Source organism: Giraffa tippelskirchi, chromosome 12 (genome assembly GCF_054371585.1).
Source record: "Giraffa tippelskirchi isolate mGirTip1 chromosome 12, T2T-mGirTip1v1.2.pri, whole genome shotgun sequence".
Lineage (NCBI taxonomy): Eukaryota > Metazoa > Chordata > Mammalia > Artiodactyla > Giraffidae > Giraffa > Giraffa tippelskirchi.
In genome coordinates this window covers 4,448,793-4,468,209 of record NC_137286.1, presented here as the reverse complement: position 1 = coordinate 4,468,209, position 19,417 = coordinate 4,448,793, and the positions used below count along the sequence as shown (strand labels likewise).

The following is a 19,417-nucleotide window of genomic DNA, read 5'->3' as shown; positions in this document are numbered from 1 at the left end:
ACAGTTAAATTTGATTTTTCAGTCCCTCTGATTAAAGCCTTCACTGTTTATTCGCAGTCTACGATATTAAATGCAAACCTGTAGCATAAAAATTCCTGACACATAAACTCATCAAAGTCATTTTCTGGCTAAAATTTAAGGTCTTAGAATAATAGAAAACTGTGATCATGTTTTTCTTTCAAAGTAGAGACTACATTTTTTTAGGTAAAATCGTCATATCACTATCCTCATATCCATTATAATAAGATTATGTATATAGCACTTTGCATAGATTAACTCATTTCCTCTTCAAAAAAGTCCTGTAAACTATGTATTATTATTGTACAATTCCAAGTCTCTAATTAAAATACAAAATTTGACAAATTAATTCATCTGCCAACTCATGTATTAGAAATAAAAATCTCAGCATGTCTCTTACAGCTCTTAAAACCTTTTTTATATTGGTTAAAACTTAAAAATTTAAATTGTCTAAAATTTAGACATAAAATCTCATTATGTATCTTACAACTGTTAAAATGCTTTATTGGCTAAAATTTAAAATAAAAAATTTAAATTGCTTAAGATTTGAATTTAAAAATTAAAAATTTTAAATTGGTTAAAACTGAAAATAGAAAATCTCAGTATGTCTCTTACAACCCTTGAAACTCTTTATTGGCTAAAATTTAAAAATTTAAATTGGCTAAAATTTACAATATAAGGTCTCATTATGTATCTTACAACCCTTGAAATGCTTTATTGGCTAAAATTTAAGAATTTAAATTGGCTAAAATTTAAGAATTTAAATTGGCTAAAATTTGAATTTTAAAATTAAAAAATTTAAATTGGCTAAAATTGAAAATATAAAGTCTCAGTTGTCTCTTTAAGTATCTTATTGGCTAACATTTAATATTGAAGAATTCAAACTGGCTAAAATTTGAATTTAAAAAATCAAAACATTAAATTAGCTTTATATTTTAAAATTAAAAATGTTAAATTGGCTAAAATTTAGAATACAGAATCTCAGTATGTTTCTAAAAACTATTGAAACACTGTATTGGCTAATATTTAAAATTTAAAAATTTGAATGGGCTAAATTAAAAATTTTGAATGTGAAATCCCTAAATGTCACCTACAACCCTTAAAACCATTTATTGGCTAAAATTTTAAATTGACTAAAATTATAATATAAAATCTCAGTATGTCTTTTAAAACCCTTAAGGTGCTTTATTGTCTAAAATTTAAAACTAAAAAAAGTAAATTGTTTAAATTTGAATTTTAAAATAAAAAATGTTAAATTGGTTACAATTTAAAATGTAGAATCTCAGTGTGTCTCTTAAAACGGTTAATTAGCTAAAAACTGAGCACCTTAGCACAATGATTTAAAAACTAGATTATCCCCTTCTTAATATAAAGTCTACTGTTTATATATTTATAAATTTGAGGCACCTGATTAAATCCTTCAACTTTCCCAATTTCAACCTAAAATCTGATATCCTTGGCATGTTGTTAAAACCTGATATTACTATATTCTGGATATTACCTGATATTACTAATATTCCTTACCATAGAATTTAAACTTTTAGCAAGATGCACACACAGTTCTATTTAAAGCTTATAAAAGTTTCTTTTTATTGCCTAGAACATGAAGTTCCAATCACTTAGGATAAAATAAAAAAATTTTATTATGAATTTATCTGCAAACTGATGGATATAAAACCCCAAATCTCACTAGGTCACTTATTAAACTTTGTATTATTGGCTTAATTCCAAACCAGTAATTAGACATGATATCAAAGTCTGACCATTTCATTAAAAGCCACACTTGCAAGAAACATGAATTTGGTCTTGTAATTTCTGCTTAAAGTCCTATAATATCTCTAGTCACTGAAGTCCTTAGCATATAGGACCTAAACTCCTTAGCATAAAAGACACATTTTACTGTACAGTTTCTCTGCAGCCTTTGTTTATCAAACACAGACATTTTGCCATATCACTCTCTGAGAATCTCTTAATGGCCAACATCCAAATTCCTTAGTCCGACACAAAAAACTGATCCTGTTCCTCAGAATAGTGTCCAAACTTCTTAGCATGCTATGTAAATTCAATCCTATAACCTCTGTATCTCCTTCCCCCCCTCTATATTACTTGCCATAAATGCTCAATTGGCCAGCATAAAGCACATACTGGGTGCACTTTTGCCAAGGGGTGCCTCCCTTGAACTGTCAATGTACCCTCATTATCTGCTTCATCAAATCCAGACACCTTAGGCTAAATATGTTTTACCAGCTAATTCCCCTGGAGACAAAACTCTAGTCAGTCATTCTTTAAGATCCTTTATTGGCTAAAATCTAGATGCCTCTGCACGAGGTTCAAAAATGAGATCATATCCCTCCTCTGAATGAGATGCTCCAATGCCTTCAATCATTCAATTCACACATAAAATCACATCTACTTGGCATGCTATAAAAATGTGAACATATTATCTTTGTCATAAAAATCTGGTCTTATAGCTCTCCTGAAATGTGTACATTTGATCATGTAAGTCCCCAATTTTAAACTCTTCAAGATTTTTTCATAGCCTATAACATAAAATCCCAACTACTCATAAAATGTAACATTTGACCATATAATTTATCGTTGGATTGATCTATTAGAAAACCCCACACATCTTAGCCTGTCACTCTTTGAAACCCTTTATTGGCATAAAGCCATACTTGTTAGCATGATATAAAAATTCGATCTTGTCATTCCTTAAAATAAAATTCACACTTTCTAGCACAGTCAGTAAACTTTGATCTTGTCACCTCACCTTAAGAATCTTACAAAGTCTCTTGATTGTGGAATTATGGAATAAAAATTCAAAATCTTAGCATAAAATGTGAATTTTATTTGGTAATTTCATTGCCAACTCTATCAAATACAACGAAACTCAGCACATTCCTCTCTTAGAACTTTTTATTGGCTGAAATCAAATTCCTAGGCACTTGCAAAAATCTCATCGTGTCAGAGCCTCAAAGTAAATTCCACATTTCTTTTGCGTATTCCCAGTGTTGGTCATGGAACTTCTCTGATCAAAGTCTCTCAACTTTGCTGTCACCATCAATCAAATTTCCTCGGTATGCTCTGAAAATCAGACTTTAGCACCCCTCAACTCATAAAGGATGTTTTAGCATGATACTTAAAATGTGTGGCTTTTACTTTTCTGTCAACAACTTCCCTATGTTTCCTCATTGTCCATTCATAAAATCCAAAGCCTTAAAACATGTTCTATGTTTTTTTGCTTACTTACCTCCCACAAGCAAAAAATCTCCCCATCATATTTCTTCAAACCCATAGGCAAGAATCCAAACTCCTTAGCATAATTATAAAAGTTTGATTGTGTCACTTCTCAGTAATGAAGTCCAGATTACTTCCCTCCAAACTCCATATCTGCTCATGAAACCGCCCCCAGCCCCCGCTTAAAATCTTTTTAACCATCACTAACAAAATGTTTCCACATCTTAGCATGCCACCCCCATTTAATCATGATATCCTCAGTTTAAAATCCTTAACATTTCATGTCCATAATATAAAATCCAATTACCTGAGCATGAAATGAAAATTGGACCAAGTGTTTGTTATATTGAAAAATCTTTACATGGCTCTTTATTACTTAGAGTAGAAAGCCTAAATTTGCATGAAATCAAAATTTTTTTATTGTCTAGCTTCAGTTCCTTATTCCTTTCATACTTCCCACCTGAAAGACTGGGGTTCATTACTTCTTGTCCCCCCAAACGCATCTTGATTTTATTGTCAAAGATCCTTCTTATTTTTGAACTTGTCTCCGTACATATAATTCATTAATTCATATAGAATGTCCTGACTCTTTCTTTTGGGCCAGGCCTTATGCTAGACCCCGACTCTAGCATGAAGAAATGGTGGCAGCCTTGCCTTGCAGAACATCACCAGCCAAGAGATGAGGACCACGCACCCTCGTGTTCAATACTGTGCCGGAGGTGAGTTTGGGGTCTCGGGGCAGGGCCAGGGGTCTCCCTGAAGCCCTGGTGAGAGCTCTCTTGAGGCTCCACTGGGCTCAGCTGTCTGTCCCTTTGCCAGGACTTTGGGCATCGTCGGGGCCCGGGTCCTGCTGCATACTGCTTTAGAAACCAGTGCGGGCTTCCTCCTGACCCCTGTCCTCCATGGGCCCGCCTGCTGCAGCTCCACGCAGCCAAAGAGGCTGCCCCTACCTCTGCTCTGGGCTCTAAAGAAGTATTATTCCCAGACCGATAAACACAGCTGGGATCATGTTGAAGTCTCAAGGCTCATGAAAATTTCTTTGAGCAATATCTACTGACTTGGAAATTCTTAACCTTACCAAAAAGAAAAAAGAAAAACCCTCCAGAATCCAGGATGTTTTAGTGCAGTTGGTTTGGGGTCTTTGCGTTGGATTCTCTTTCCCCTCCCGACACTCATAGACAGACAGTCCAGCCTCACCACCTTCAGTGCCCGGAGCCTTCTCGGTCAGGTCAGCTCCTTGCTCGCCTCTGAGCAAGTGGCCCATTGGGTCAGGGCTGCCAAAGTGTGCCTATGAAGGGTTGTGTGTGGAGGAGGGGCAGGGGGCCAATCCCTTAGCGAATACCTCTCCCCCCGCGCCCCCCCACCGTCAGCTCACTTGTGCAGTAAAGGAAATCTGATTTTAAAAATAGAGCTTGGAAGAGGAGATGGGAGGATGTTTAGGGGCAGCGTTTGAGCCTGGGGCAGGGGGCGGGCATGGAGGAATTAGGCCTCCCAGGTTCTGGCCGCCATACCTGGAGCCCCCCCAACCCCACCCCAGCTCTCAGGGCACCGGATGTCAGGTGAAGACCCCGGCCTGCCCCACGAGGCCTCCAGGTGGTGCTCAGAACCACGTGGACTCGATGGACACAACCGCGGGGTCGTGGGGCCTCGGTGGTCTCAGTGTCCTTACATGCCCCTTCTGCTGCCCCGGTCCTGCTGGTGGCATGGATGGAGGGGAGCATCCAGACGTGGGTGGGCACACAGGGGCACTGGGAGGGCCACAGGCTATTGTTCGTTATTCTGTTAAATTAATGCCAAGGTCAGGGTGCACAGACTGAGGCTGGGGGGGCCTTCTTGGTCCCCCTGGTAGGGACCAGTGGCGTGCTCCCTGTCTGCATTCAGCTGGCTGGTCGGGAGCAGAGGAGGAGGGTGCTGCGAGTTCTGAGGGGGATTCCAGGAGGGTCCCGTGAAGAGCTGGGCTTGGGCGCTGGGTCCCTGGGACCTTCAGGGCCTGCTGGCCTAGCAGAGTTCAAGTCAGGGGTCCCTCCCTCCTGGGCACTCAACCCCCTGACGTGTGCCAAAGACCCCCTTGGTCCTTCCAGATGGAAGACCCCTCTCACTGACCCCAAACAGCGAGTCTCCATCCTCCATTCCCTTCCCCCGGGGCCTGAACAGAGGGGCTAGGCTGTCAGGCCCCACCGGGCGTTGGTCATCACTGGTGACACGAGTGTCTAGAAAGGGGACGCTGTGACTCAAGGAGGCAGCAAGGACTGTCCCCTGGGCCCCTCCTCCGCCTCCAGCCCGGGCGGGGCAGGGGTCCTCCTGGAGAGGGTCTGCACAGCCCCTCACTTCCTGCCCCCACCCCCCGCCATCCAGGGGACGGGCAGTACCCCTGACCCAGCTGTGTTCCCTCCGCTGAGTGCCTGCCCGCCCTCCACTTGACTGGCGGCTCCAGGGGCCAGCTGGCTCGCTCTGCCCAGAATAACCAGGGGACGGGGAGAGTGCCGCCTGCGGGCGGGGCTGGGAGAGGGGTCAGGCGGCCAGCGGCCTCCTTCTTTGGGCTGCCCCGATCGGTGGGGCCAACCAGCTGCTCCCTGGGACTGCTCTTGCCTTTCAAGGCAAGTGGGCAGGGGAGGGCGCCCAGACCAGCTGCCAGTCCTGGGCCCTCGCTGCCTTTCAGCGTGCCCTTCTGATCCTCAGTTTCCCCAGAGCTGCGGGGAGGCTTGGGAAGGGGTCTTCTCACGTGGTTCCTGAGGTTCAGGGGTCCTGAGAGGGGTCTGAGGGGTGACCCTGGGGAGCAGGTGTGTGGGGAGGGCTTGTCTGAGTATGTGTGTGAGTGCTAAGTTGCTTCAGTCGCATCCAACTCTTTGTGACCCTATAGACCGTAGCCCACCAGGCTCCTCTGTCCATGGGGATTCTCCAAGGCAAGAATACTGGAGTGGGTTGCCATGCCTTCATCTAGGGGATCTTCCCAACCCAGGGATCTAACCCGTATCTCCTATATAAGTCTCCTGGATCCGCAGGCGGGTTCTTTACCACTAGCTCCACCCGGGAAGCCCCTTGTCAGAGTAGGTGGAGCTCAGTTCCACCAATTGCTCTTAGAAATTGGGGGTTCTTGGGAACACAGGCTGGGGGGCTTCTTCTAATGCTGGTCCAGGTTTTGGAGTCGGGCTGAGAGGGGCTTCAGTTGGCTTTTTTGAGTCTCTGGTGGGTTCCCTCTGTTCCTGGGATGCTGTGGCTGCAGGCGCAGGAGCGTGGGGGTTCTTGGAGCAGGAGGATGGGGCCTTGGTACCGGGCGACTCGGCCCAGACTGGCCATTTACGTAACGGAGGGGGCCCCGCCTTCCCAGGGGAGTGGGGTGCAGCAAGCCCTTTGTGTGCTGTGAAATGCGCCAAACAAGTCTGGGCTTGTTATTGTCATTAGGACTCTTATGATTATCACTTTTATCACACCCACTATAATTGTAATGGTCAGATGGATTCAGATAGTGTTTTTCACGCATGGCATCAACTTTAATTTTCCCATTAACCCCACGAAATGACGACGACCTGTCTTGTAAGTGAGGGAGCCAGAGTCCAGAGGGTCACGTGACCTGCCCTGGAGCCGTAATTAGAGGTGGTGAGGGCCCCTGGGATCAGGACCATTGAACAGCCCCAGCACGGAGCAGGTCGTGTCTGGAGCTAGTGAGGGATGGGGTGTCTGGATGCAGAAGGCACATGTCCTCCAGCCCGGAGTAATTAGCATTCATTTATTAAAATGGCTGTTTCCCAAGTGTCTGCTCTGTGGCAGGCCTGACCCTGGGCACTAGGCCCCTAACACTGACTTTGTTCCTTACGGGGTGGGGCATGTTCCCTGCCTCACAGTTTTAACTGGGATTCAGAGAGCCCGGTTTAGGAAGGAAGAGGCAGAGGCAGTGATCGAAGCCAGGCTTAGGCTTTCTTCCCTGCACTGGCGGATGGGGGGGATGGGAGCTGACGCCCCAGGGGCAGTGGGCAGTGGCCCTCCAGAGCCTCTGAGGACCGGAGGAGCCACTTTCATTTCATGGCTCGTCAGGAGGCAAGGCTGAAGGAATGAGGACCTCAGGGTCTGCTCTTGGTCTCCCGGAAGATCTCACGTGGTCATTTCCAATCAATTTGGCTAATTTGGGTGTGGGCAGAGGGACAGGACAGCTGGCCCAGGGCCTGCTAATTATAGCCACTCGAGTGTTTGTACAGAGCCATTGAGTCCTCCATGTCATGGCTTTTTTCTTGCAGACAAACGAATCCTTTAACCTTGGTTTCTGAGCACTGGCCCAGCCCCACCCCCCACCCACCAGCAGCACCCCCCTGGGGGCGGGAGGTCAGCATGGGACCCCCTCACCCTGAGTCTTACCTTTGACGCAGGTGATCAGTAGCTCTGCTTCTGTCCCGTCAGCTGGAGCTCCGCTTCTTTCTAGAAGGTTATCGGATAAATGGGTTTCTTTAAGCATGAAAGGCCAGGTTGGGGTGGTACACGCACTTTGCACAGTAGCGACCTCAGTCCACTCACAGCTGTGTCCTGCCTTTCTCAGGGGCCCATGTCACGTCACGTGATACAGTCCCCCCTCCATCATTTGAGTCCTTACTATGTGCCAGGCACTGTTTTCATTCTCTTAATCCTCGTAACACCCTTTGAAGGTGTGACTTTTTTCTTATCCCCATTTGGCAGAAGAGGAGCCTAAGGCCCGGGACAAACCTCAGACCCCATGGGCCATCCTCATTTCTCTCTCTGGGTCTGACACAGGCTGCACGTCCCCTCGGCCTTGCCCACGTGTCAGCCCCATTGAGGTCCACACTGGAGGCCCTGTGGCCCCGCCCTCACTCTGTGACTCCTGAGCTCTGAAGCCCCTCAAGCAAGCCCCTCGGCTGGACCCTGCAGTGTTTTGTCCTGTCCCTGATAGCAGTCTGCACTAGCTACTCTTTCTGCCCTCCCTCCCCCTAGGCACACAGTAGGGCTGTCAGCAGCAGTTGGGGGGAGACCCGGGGGCGGGGGATCTGAAAGGTGGGCTGCCCCTTGGCCTGGGATCCTGGTGGGTATTTTCTCTTCTCTCTTCCCAGGAGGCTGGCAGGTGGGATGGCGGCTTTCTCCAGGAAGGGAGTAGATGCCTGGCCCAGGATCGAATCAAAGGTCTGAAAAATGATTTCTTTTTATCCCCTGATTGTTACATGTGAACAATATGTAAATGTGTAGAGTCCTCAGGATGGACCTAACCTGAGCTCTTTGTTCTGCAGCCGTGGCTCACTGCCCCCCGGCGGGCAGTGAGTCAGTGGGCTCCCAAGGCCAAGGAGAGGCCCAGCCCTGGCCCCCCAGGATGGCAGCCCCACCCAGAGGAGTGTGAGGCCCTTCTAGGCTGACCTCAAAGACCCTGCTCCCCCCAGGTATGTATGCCCTGCTTTGTTCTACAGACAGCCTCTTTCGGGGGGTAAGGCCCTCAAAGGCTGGGGGTGGCGGTCAGGGTTACACAACCTTAAGATGGTAGTCTAATTTAAAAATCCAAAACAACACTGTTCCTCTTGACTGTCCCTTACATACTCCCCCAGGGAGGTGTTAAAATCTCTCACTATGATTATGAGGGGGGTTGAGGAGGCATCTTTGATGGAGGTCTGCTCTGGGAGCAGAGGGGGCAGGCTCCCCTGGGTGGAGGCTGATGGCCTTGGTCAAGTGATTATAATTCCCTTCACTGGCTCCTGTAGGATGGGGACAGCCATCTTTAAGTATCCCCTTGATGCTTTTAATGGAGGAAAACAGAGAGTGTCTGGTGCATAGTAGGTGCTCAACTGATGTAAAAATGGTTCTCATTTCAGTGGATCTGTCCCCTAACTGTCCCTTTCAAAGCCCTTCTCATTTTTGTAGAATCCAGAGGGACACCTGGAGGGATAAACAGGTCAGCCTTGGGTCTAGAGGCCCTTTCCTTGAGTCAACCCTGTAACTTTTATTGGCCCGGCAGGATTTCTGTAGCCTTCTGGAGGAATGAATGTCTTCACATGGAATTACCCTGGCCTGGAGGCAGGCGCAGGTAACCTGGGTACTGTATTTTACTTTTATTTATCATGAGCGTCTTTTGTATCTGCAAAACTATGACAGACATCTCAAAGTATTCGCCAGGATCAAACCCCATTCAAAATAAAGTGCCATGTAATAAACAGCAGGGGCTCGTGTGCAGAAAAGGTGATTAAGAGCTGGTCGTGTTGGTGGAGGGCTGGCTGACCTGGGCTCACATTTCTTTTGTGCAGAGTCATGGTTGAAAATAAGCGTCTGCCTGGCAGAGGGGAGAGAATTCTAGAAGGTCCTGCCTGTGTCAGCTTAGGGAGGGGAAGACCTTAAGCAGCTAACTGATCAGCTCATCTGTGCGGATGGAGGCCAAGACAAAACCTAACTTTAGATTGATTTAGGTTTCAGGTTGGCCTGGTTTTGTGTTCTTGGGATCTCTGAGCCTTGATGTCTTTATCTGCATAAAGGGTCTTCTTAGCTGCGCGGTTAGCCCGGTGCCTGCAACAGCTGGAGGGGGCCTGGGGGGCTGGGTCTGAAGCTTAGCATGCAGGCAGATGTTGGCGTGTCTCGGGGAGGGAGGGGGTTCTGATGAGAAGTCACGGTGTGGTGCGCCACCCTGGACCCGTGGGGAGAGGCAGGCAAGGACCTGCACCCCATTTTCAGGGAGCTGACGTGTTAGCCACACTCCCTGCTGGTTAGAATTGGGGAGGGGCAACGTAACAGCTGTGGGTTCTGCCTGGGAATCGAGCTGTCAGAGGACACGGTGAGCCCCCGGCTCTCCCCCAGCAAGCCGCAGGGCTGCGGAGCGCGTGGGCTGCTCCCTAGGGGCTCCCGTGTCCCCTTTGCCCAGGACTGTCTGGTCTCACATTCTCCTGAGTCCTCATTTCCACTTTGCTAATCTTCGAAAACACAGGCCAGGGCATTAGCTCTTGGGCCTGTTAAAGACTGAAAAGGGACTTCCTCTCCAGTAGGTGCCTTGCAGACACATGCCCTGCGGGTCTGAAGGGATTTGGGGCCCATGGGGGGTGCAGTCCCAGCCAGTGGGCACATACCTGCTGGCCTCATATCACCTGCACACTACTCAGAGATCTGGGGCACTCCTGCTTTAGAACATAGAAAATTTCAAAAAAGTGTGATCTGGGGGGCAGGATAAATCCTTCGTGTCTACAGAACCAATGTGTGTGGGGGGGAATCTACCCACTCCCCATCCATCAGCTAAAATGTGCTTCCTTTTGTATTTGTAAAAAAAAACAAAGAAGCTAAAAGCTAACAAACCCCCACAAACAAGTCAAAACAGAAAAACCCACACACAAAATGTTTATTTTAATTATGCAAGAAATGCATTGATAATTAATATACCTATTCCTGAAACTCAAACACTGCAGATAAAAGCTAAAACCATCATCAACTCCTCTCTCCTCCCCAACTTCCCACCTCTCCACCAACCACCACCATTTTAAGTGCTGTTATCAGAGTCAGATGTCTGGTTCCAGATTTTTTTTTTCCTGTGCATTTGCATATATATATCTGAATAGATAGATCTGAATATCGGAATATCTGATTCTGTTTATTTTCTATGTAAGCTATATCACAATGTACATTTCTTTTTGCACACCTTGTTTCTCTTCACTCAAGATCCTGCTTGGAGATCATAAAAGAACACCATTCCTTATTACAACACCTTAGTAGTCTGTAATCTGTACATACTGGCGTTGGGTTAACCATCTCGTTGCTGTCATGAAAACCCCGGAGTTCTTACCCCATGGTGCTGGCTTGTGGAAGCAGATTAAGTAATTGCCAAGGTCTGAATTTGAGGAGTGGGCTCACGAGTGTCTATGTCGTTATTACAAATGAATATATGAATGCATATATTAGAAAAAGAAAGCAGGACATGCCTGGATCTATGATGAGAAAGTGTTTATGAACAAAGGATTGTGATTAATCCAGTTCTGCACAAAATACTAAGGTCCATTAAAAGACAATAGGTCTCGGCTGTTTCATTCTTTTTAAGAGCTGTTTAATATTCCGGGGTGTGTTTGCACCATTGTTTATTAGAGCCTCCTCTATTGTTGAAAACCCCAGCTGTAAGTCTGCTGGGGGAGGCGAGTGTGTGCATATAGAAGCTTTGGTCAAAGTCCTAGTCGTCGGGCGGGTCACTGGTTCATGTTGTGCTTGTTATATTATTTAAGAAAATAAATAAGAAAGATACATAAAATAAAAGCAGTCCTGGCATAGATAAATGAGGAGAGCGTGTCATGAACCGAGGTTTTAATTAATAGGATTCTGCTGAACTGACGCCAGCTAAAAAAGATCTAAGCTGTCCCGTTTTTGTTTTTTAGTGTGTGTTATTGCTAACGACCCTGCAATGAGCATTCTTGTAGCTGAATATGTAAACACATCCCCAACAGTGCTTTTACCCCAGCTTCTTAGAGGTGGGATAGCTAGATTAAATGGTTTGCAGCGAAGTTTATTTTCACTGAGTGATCTTTCTAAAATGCCATTTTGACCTTGTCACTGTCTTGCTTTAAATCCTCCATCTGACTTCCCGGAGCTTCTGGGATGTGGTCCAAGAACCTTAGCCTGGCACGTTAAGACCCTTCAGGGTCTGGCTGGAAGCTCCCCAGCCTTGTGCCCCCTCCCCACGTGTGTGCATGAACACACACACACACACACACACACACACACACACGTATGCATGCACATATGTGTGCTAAGCGCACTACAGCCCCCACGAGCTACCTTGTTCTCTCTGTGTGTGCCCTGCCTTTTACCCTTTGGGGCTCCAGGCAGCTTCGCCTTGGCCCTTAAGACCAGGCTTGAAATATTTCCTGGGTGAACCCAAATTTAGAGGCACGTCTCCCCCCGCCAACACCTCATTTAAAATTTCAGCAAAGTGTAGTCTGTGGAATTCTGATGCGTCATTGACATGTTTGCCTCATCCAGAAGAACGTTTTGCATTTTTCTAGAATTTGTGAAACTGGCCACATGTTAATTACCCTCTTTTCCTTGTCCCTTTTCAGTGACCTCAGCTCCCGTGTTGCCTAGATCTGACCTCCCCTAGTTGAAAACTGCCTTGTGTTTCCCTGGGCCGAGGGGCAGCTTCAGAGGACTGGCTGAGTGCTCCACGGTACTGGGTGAGTCCTCAGAATGCCGTCTTACTGCAGACACACACCCGGGGGGGCGGGCTGGCATCCCCCACTGCGCCAAACTGCTCTGTCCCACTCTCGTGAATGCACATGCCAGGCTCCCAGAGGCCCTGGGAACCCTGAGTCCTGGGGTGCAGGGGTCGGGTGCTTTACATCTGAGGGTTGAAGTGGCAGTAATGTGTTTTGGGGGCATAATTATACCCTGGAAACGGTTCCTTGCGCCTTTTGTGACCCGCTCCTTGCCAGAGAGAAACAGCAGTTCTGGAACATGAGACGGAGGAATGACAGCTGGGGTGAGGGTGACAGCTGGGGAGAGGACCGGGCTAAGAGTGGTGCTTGGAACATGTCATGTTCTAGAAAGAGTCCCGGCTTCCAGGTATACAGGGGCCGTGATGCCATGCCTGCTTCACCCTGGGGTCAGGGCAGAGGCCTTCACCTGCTTGTTGGGGGCAGCAGAAGCGCCAGGGCGTTCCAGGCTTTGGTCCCCTCTCTTTCCCTGGGGTGGGGTGGGAGGGAGCCCCCCAACAGGGCAGCCATCTTGAGCATACACCCGGCTCTGGGGCCACACACAGAGCTGTGTGTCTTTGGGAAATCCGCAAGGATTTCTGGGCCTCGGTTTCCTGATGTCACGGGAGGAATGCTAATCCACCCCCGGCGTACTGAGGGGTCGAGCGGGACAGTCACCCAACTAAATCACCCCGTACAGTGGCCGCCATGCTGTTTGCAGCAGAAACCAGCAGCCTTTCCATCTCTTCCTGTCCCACGTGCTTAACCTCCCTCCAGAGACACAGGCGGCTCCTTTTCAGGGTAGGGAGACCCACAGGGGCAAACAGAGCTGAGAGGGCAAGCGCTGGGAGGGGAGCAGCCCCGCTCCCCTTGCCCCAGCACAGACACCCCCAAGGGAGATTCGGGGCCTTTCCTCAAACCCTGCGGGGGTGGGGCGCGGGGGGCGGAAAAGGGCTGCCGCTCCCCAGCCTTAATTGAGTTCTCCTAAAAAGTTTGGCCACAGTTTATTCTTTTTTTATAAATACATATAAAACGTCGGACTGCTCTTCAGGCAGATTTTTCAGACTTGTATTTTACAGACTTTGGCAAGAGCGGTTCACAAGGAGCAGTGGTTATAGTCTCCAGAGGTTAATAATTCCTGGAAAAACTTCTGGCTAAACCTGACTTCTCCTAAATTTCACGGGAGCGGCTCCCTGGGCCGGGCCCAGCCTAAATGAGGCTTCTATGTGTCGGTGTAGCCTCACCTAGTTGGAAGCATGGCTGGCCTTTGACACAAAAGTGAACTTCCTCGGCCACCGAGCACAAAGACCTCTCTCTCCTAAATTTTCAGTGTATTCACCCGGGAGCCTGGGCTTGGGCTGACCCCCGTCTTGCGCCGTTTCTCTGCGCTGTTAGTGGAGCCGTCCATGCCTCTAGTGCGCAGCCCCTGGCATCACTGACATCCTTGTGTCTGGGCGAGGGTGCCGGGCTGTGTATGCGTGTGGGGCACGACAAACTGTTCGTGGGAGGCCCCCTCCCCTCCGCAGTCAAGCTGACCCGCCAGGGCCCAGAGGTGGGCTGCCCCATGGCCTCTGCCCCATTAGAGATTTGGGGAGGTGACTTTTCACATCCATACCAAAGCTATTCAAAGAATTCTTTGGGGGCTCGCCCCAATCAGAAGCCTTTCTTTGCAAAATTTTCTAAGTGCGTGATTTCTTCTGCTGCACCCCCCTTCCCCCGCACCCCCCCCACCTCCATGCAATGCTGCAGAGGCTGTGACGTACTTGTAAATACTTAAACCAAACATTTTCGCAGTGACAGTTTCAGAGCCATCCTTTAATTGATTAAAACAACAGCAATGATAGAAAACAACCACAAAGCCCCCCTCTTCCCCTGAGGCTCTGAGAAAGCAAACAGTTCCTCCCAGGGCTGCTCCCAGCGCCTGAGTGGTTTGGTGGGGCAGTCTGTTTGTCTGTCTGTCTGCAGAGCCAGCCCGCACTCCACCTGCAACGCGCTGCTGCCCCCCCACGGCGGGTCTGAGCAGCTGTCAAGACCCCAAGGCCGACAGATAGAGCCCGCCCTGCAGATTGGGCTGTCAGGAGGGGGACAATTACGCAGTAGTAACAAGGGGCTTGTCCTGGGGTCTCTGGGTACCTTGGCCCTCCCCAAATCTTTCTGCCTGCCTGTGAGAGGTGCATCCCTACCCGCAAGACAGAGTGAGGGCAGCCTGGTCATTTCAGACAAGGATCTCAGGCTGGCCCCTCAGCCAGCCTGGCACATACACACACAGACACACACACACACACACTCACGCACACTCACACACACTCAGTGCCTGCACCGGGAACAAAGACAAGAAAACTCCTTTAGAAACTGCAGAACAGAGCCTCGTCTAGCAGGGTCCCCTGATAAAGGCCCCATCCACCCAGAGTTCCTGGGAACCGAGCCCCCATGAATGGGCCTAAAGGGCCAGCGCCCGACATCAGCCCGGACCGCACTCATCAACATGCAGGCCCCTCGCCCCTGTCGCCAGGCGAGGGGGCTTTCACGGGTCCCCAGCGCATCCAAGTCACGGTCCAGCAGCCGGCCGAATCCAGGGCTGCGGCCCAGTCTCCAGAAAAGGGTTTTGCTTTTCCCATGACCGGGCCAGCCCCTCAACTCAGCAGACAACACCCACCCTCTTCCCGCACTGCGTCTGTCCTCCCGACCCCAGAAAGGCTCCCCCCACCCTCTGCGCCAGCCTGTTGCCCTAGAGGGGACCCAGGCCAGCGTCTCTGGGCCTGGGAGCCGGGGCGAGACCTTGACCACTCCAGGTGGCCCTGCCCATGAGATGGGAGTTTGGCTGCAGGACAGCCCCCTACCTTCCCCCCCTCCCCCGCGCCGGCCCCGCACTCACCCCCATTCTCCGCTCCTCTCCCTCACTGCCTCACCGAGACAGAAGTGCTCCACCGGCCATCTCGGCGCCTCTGCCATTGAGCTCAGGGCTAGGGACCTGGGAACGCGTCAGCATCCTTGCTGTGACCCCAGCCCGCCTCCGCCGCGGCCAGCCCCGCTCGGGACTTAGCGCTGCAGGAGCTTCTCGAAGGCCTAGACGTGCGCGGGCTGCCAGTCTGGGCAGGGAGCCGTGCGGCAGCCTCCCGGCCAAGTACCGGCCTGCCTCTCTCTGCTCGGATGCCTCCCGTAACAGGGAGCTCCCTCTCTCCCCGAGCAGCCCGCACACCGAGCTGCTTCGCCGAGCCCTCCCCGCTTTCTGCATCTGCCTCCGCGGCTCCGACGCAGCCCCCTCGCCCCCTCTGCCCTCGGCTCTTTGCGGGCGGCAAGCTCCTTCCCGGGGCTCTCAAGAGCGAGCCCCCCGTCCACGGTGGGATCTGGCGAGGGGTTCCCCAGCCCCGTCCGATCTCGGCCGTCGACACCTGTCCCGGGGCGCGTCTGCCCCGGCCCTCCCGCCCGCATCCGGGACGGAGCCCTTTGCCCTGCTGTTCTGCAGAGAGCCCAGGGGAGGGCGCGGGTCTCCCCTCTCGGGTCCAGCTGCTCGGGAGCTATCTGTTAAGCGGCTTCCGAGCCCTCTCGGTTTTTTATGGCCCCTCTGCTAGTTGCTAGGGAGAACGCTCTCTATGCAAACCCCCTGCCTTTTCCGCAGGAGCCGCCGGCAGCCCGGCCGGCCCTGGTCAGCCCACAGCGGCGGCGACAGCGGCGGCAGGCGCCCGCAGCGGGGCTGGGGGCTCCCTGACTGCGCTTCCCCGCTCTCTAACTGGGAGACCACGCGATTCCTCTTACTTTTCAGAGCCTCGGGTTTTCCTCTGTGAAACGGAGATGAGAGGGGGCTTCCGCACCAGCTCAGGGGGAGGCTAAATGAGATAAGTGCAGCCCAGCACTCACTAGACAGCTCATCAGGGCTGGTAGGGTAGACCATGGGACTCAGGGAGCGACGCACGCACGCATGTAACAAGTGTCGCAGCAAAGAATACCGCCTGGCCTTCGGAGGCCCTGCTCCGAATACAGACAGGGACCTCACCGGGCAGAGACCCCTCTGTGGGCTCCACCAGCACAAATTAACTCAGCCAGAGGAGGCCTGTGGGCCTGTGAGCTCACAATAGATGCTTAGAGTAGGCCTCAAAAAAGATGTGCAAGCCCACATCTGCCTTTAATATGGCAAGCATTGGCACTGTTTACAGACAGCACGAGGGGACCCCTGGGGTAAGGCAAAAGGAACATTTTTCTTGGCTGCTCCCTAGAAGGACCAGCTTAGACAAGGGGAGGGGGTTGTCTGGGGAGAGAAGCCCAGTGGAGTCCAAGCACCCCACAGACTGTGGGGTGCAGCCATCCTTCCGGGCACTCATTCTCCAAACCACTGCAGGGCACCTACCTTCCTGGGCCCAGACTTGGCTGGAAGGCTGGACACAGAGCAGTGCCAATCGGCTGGCTTCTTGTCCTCCAAGCTCAGTCTGTGGGGGGAAAGAGAAGGGAGTCAGTCACTGTAAATCAAGTGATGCAACTGAGATCATGGAGCTCTGTCTTCTAGGAGACAAACCCCGAGCTGGGCTGTCTACCTAGAACTCAGCCCCAGCAGGAACTCTTGAGCCCCAGCCTCAAAAATCCCCATTGGCTTTTTGGAGAAACTGAGGCAGGAAAAGATGAAGTCCCATACTCACCGACTCTCAGCTGGTGTGAGGGCCAGCTAGGCTGGAACCCCAGTCTGTCAGAGACTCCCCACCACACCCTGCTGCTGGAGAGAGCTCAGCGAGGCTGTGCTGAGTGCTGGGGGCTGTGGGTGGGCAGGGGACGGAGTGAGTAGTTATAAGCACCTCCCAGCAGTGGGTGCTTGAGATCCCAGCTCCTCTGTGGCCCAATCTGTTTGAAGGGCAGACTCCAAATTAGGTGGTAGCACCTACGGGCAGAGGCTTATAAATTGGCGTTATTAACCTGACGTAGAGGGGGCCCTGCCCACGTCCAGGCAGATTGCAGATCGAGGGGGCTGGGCCTTGTTTGCGTGGATGGGGAGTTAGAGGGAGGGGCAGGAGAGCATCCGGGGGGCCCACTAGGGGCAGCTTCCTGGGCAGGACTAGCTGTGGCTGTGGATGAGGGCTTGATGGCTGAGGGCTGAGAGAGGGAGTCCCCTCCCCCAGGCAAATGCCCAGCCTAGAGCCAGTCTCAAGGGCAGGGACCCCAGCCCCTTTCTCTGACACAGACTAGGTTGGTGGGCCCACCCTGCCCCTCAGTTTCCCCATCATCTCTGTCGGAGAGCCCCTGTTCCCATGCCATCCCTCCAGCCCCCACCCCGGCCACAGTTCACATCCCCGGACACCTGTCTGCTCCTCCGGAGCAGTATTCAACAGGAGACTTCCACGACCGGGAGGGAGGGAGCCACGGGGAGCTCTGTGGACGGGAGGAAGAAGGGAACTGCGCCCCCCACTCAGAGAGGCATCTCTGCAGCTGGGTAGGAGGTGGGCCACTTGAGATTTGTGCCAACTCACGGTGCAGTGGAATCAAGACAGTCTGAGTTCTTCAGACACCAGCCGAGCGTCTGTGGCGCCCCCAAGTGCCACAAGGGGGCTGCCTGGGCCACATTTTTGAGTCCGGAAAGTGAGGAGGGGGAAGCAGACCCAAGGGGACTGGCCCTTTTTGTTTTTTTTGTTTTGCTTCTGCGGAGGCGGCGATTTTGATTTTCTTTGCCGGCCCCAGATACCTGTGTGCGCCGTGCGCGCCGGGCGGGGGGGCTGGGGGCAGCCGGGGAGGGGCGGCCCACCCTACCTTGGGGGTGACTGCAGGTTCCGCCCCACCCTCACCGAGAGAGGACCTCGCTGCACTGCAGCAGGCTGCGGGGGTGGGTCCCGGGAGCTGGTCCGATGGCCGACTTTCCAAAGTGGGGAAGGAAGGCTGAGGGAGGGAGCGTTTGCAGGCAGGGCAGAGGATGCTGAGGCGCCCAGGAAGCAGACTGCAATCTGGCAGCTGCAGGAGGGCCAGAGAAGGGAGAGGCGGAGAGGGGGGGCAGGGGTGAGGGGCCCAGGGGTCTGGGAAGCTTGGTGTGGACCTGGGCTCGGGCGTCAGTGAGTTTCCAGTGATGTCACTGACCGGAAAGAGGAGGGCTGGGGTGGGGAGCAGAGGGGCTGGTGATGGTGGGGCCAGCTTGGCACACAGTTGGAGGACCAAAGCCACCTCCTCTGTCCTCCCCAAAGAGCCAAAAAAAATAAATAAATAAAATAAAATAAATTGAGAAGCTACATAGCCGAATCCTATCTGAGCTGGTCCCAGGGAAGGATTCATCAGTTCGCCAGGTCTGCCGTGGAGAAGGGAGGCTCCTGCGGGCCCTTTAGGAGTCAGAAGAGGTTGCCTGGTACTAGGAGGACCTGGGAGGGGGCGCAGAGGGGCCAGGGAGGGGCAGGAGTGCCTGGGAAAGGGGCCAGATGGCCCTGAGGGTCCGGGGGAGAATGAGGAGGTCTGAGGGATATAGCAGGGGCTGGGAGGGGGCTGGAGGGTCCAGAGGTGCGTAGGAGGGTCTGGGAGGCAGGACGCTGGGGTAGCAGGTAGGTGTCTCACTCTGCACCCTTGCGCTTTCTCCTTAATCTCCCCACCTTAGATGGCTTGCTTTCACCCATCCAGGCCCCTCTCTTGTCCCCTTTTCACTTTGGGGCTCTTTTTTTCTTGCCTGTGAATCAGCCCCCTTTGGCCCTCCAGGAGTCAGCTCAGACCCAGGACCCCTTTGCTCTTTTATAAGGCTTGACCTCTCCTACCTCCTTGGCCCTGCACTTTAAGATATTGTTTATTATTATTATCTTCATTTCATGACTACTGAGCTATATTTTTACATGTTGATTTTTAAAACCTTTAATTATGATTAATTTCCAACAACATAAAAGTAGAGAAAATGGTAACCTGTTTTCATCGCAATTTACCGTTTTCCTACTGCTGCCGGCCAACAACTCCCAGCCCCTCTCCTTCCATCCAGACTTCATACTGTCCTTCCACTACTCCCACCTGCCCCCAGACTCCTCTGAAGCAAATTCAGACACCATACCTTTTCCTCCAGCATTTGTCAGTGTGCA

General features: G+C 51.2%; 1 long non-coding RNA gene and 1 other non-coding gene across 2 annotated transcripts; one reads left to right on the top strand and one right to left on the bottom strand.

Annotated features, from left to right (window-relative positions):
• Positions 1–11,139: 11,139 nt before the first annotated feature.
• Positions 11,140–11,216, top strand: LOC145530745 (small nucleolar RNA SNORD112). Its single transcript, XR_014072045.1, has one exon. It is a non-coding gene; the product is annotated as a small nucleolar RNA SNORD112 (small nucleolar RNA).
• Positions 11,217–14,189: 2,973 nt separating this feature from the next.
• LOC145529393 (uncharacterized) lies at positions 14,190–18,584 on the bottom strand. Its single transcript, XR_014071184.1, has 2 exons — positions 17,652–18,584; positions 14,190–17,094 (listed from the first exon to the last, which is right to left on the bottom strand). It is a non-coding gene; the product is annotated as an uncharacterized LOC145529393 (long non-coding RNA).
• Between the last annotated feature and the right edge of the window lie 833 nt (positions 18,585–19,417).